The sequence below is a fragment of the Theropithecus gelada genome, chromosome 5 (genome assembly GCF_003255815.1).
Source record: "Theropithecus gelada isolate Dixy chromosome 5, Tgel_1.0, whole genome shotgun sequence".
NCBI classification, from domain to species: domain Eukaryota; kingdom Metazoa; phylum Chordata; class Mammalia; order Primates; family Cercopithecidae; genus Theropithecus; species Theropithecus gelada.
Window position 1 is genome coordinate 158,303,652 of NC_037672.1, and position 1,598 is coordinate 158,305,249.

Below are 1,598 nucleotides of genomic sequence, written 5' to 3' on the forward strand. Positions count from 1 at the left end.
ATCTCAATTTGATTTCATCTTTAAAGTGACATTTGTTAATATTTCTTAGATATACATGCTTATATATTTGTTCACATATATATTACTTGTTAAGTAATTGAAATTTTTCTCAGTTTATTCTGATGAATTGAGACTGATTTCTAGTTTCCCTTTACTGAATTTGGGTTTGTAATTGATTTAAAATATATTTTAGTAATTGTGAAATATATCAGGGAAGTGCTTTTAATGCATAAATGTGTATGTATATGTATATTTATTTGAACTCAGTATTACATTATTGAGAGTCTGTAAATAAGTACACATCCTAATTTACTTGATCTTACAGCATCTCCAGAGTGAAGATCCACTGACTTTGTGTTTCTTTGATTTCTCCTACCAAGATTGGTAGTCTGTGTTTTTATCTATTTGAATGCTATGAGAGATGTGAGATCCTGTGATTCATAGTCATTCTACAAATTTATACAGGAATCCTATATTATAATAATTTTTATGTAATTCACTATCATGGTTCTAGATTTAATATGCATTCCAAAATACTAATGGGATATGTTTGAATATTAAAACTTCATCCTCCAATGTCCCTAGATGTATTTTCACTTTTATATGCTCAAATTAAAACACACACATACACACACACACACACACACACACCCAGTTAGGTGTTTACTTGCTTTAAAGTGGAGAACTGCATGGCATATGGCAGATTTGCACTGAAATAGACGAATTAAAAATGATATTTCTATCAGCAAGCAACTTTTAAAAATGCTATAAAATTAACATGCTATGTGTTAGTAACTTATCAATATATTCACTCTTGCTCAACTTATAACAATTACCCTACAGAATAATTAATGTTTGAAGATAATGTTTATTAATAAAGATAAAATGATAAATTATACTTTATAAGATCAAATGTTGATATTTTGGGTACTCTTTGTTAATAGTTCTGAAAGGACAGAAACTGAAGAGCAGAAGTAGTTTAAAAGCAGGTGGGGCCAGGCGCGGTGGCTCAACCCTGTAATCCCAGCACTTTGGGAGGCTGAGGCAGGCGGATCACGAGGTCAGGAGCTCGAGACCATCCTGGCTAACATGGTGAAACCCCATCTCTACTAAAAATACAAAAAAAAAAAAAAAAAATTAGCAGAGCGTGGTGGCATATGCCTGTAGTCCCAGCTAATCGGGAGGCTGTGTTAGGAGACTGGCATAAACCTGGGAGGCAGAGGTTGCAGTGAGCCAAGATTGCGCCACCGCACTCCAGTCTGGGTGACAGAGCAAGACTCCGTCTCAAAAACAAAAACAAAAACAAAAACAAAAACAAAAACAAAACAAAACAAAAAAACAGCTGTATGAGCAGAGTATGTCAATATTTAACCTTTTTTTTTTTTTTTTTTCTTTTAAGAGAGAGTCTCATTCTGTCACAAGGCTGGAGTGCAGTGGCGTGGCCTGATCTCGGCTCACTGCAACCTCCGCATTCCGGATTCAAACTATTCTCCTGTCTCAGCCTCCCGAATAGCTGGGATTACAGGCTCGCACCACCACGACCAGCTAATTTTTGTATTTTTAGTAGAGGCCGGGTTTCACCATGTTGGGCAGGATGG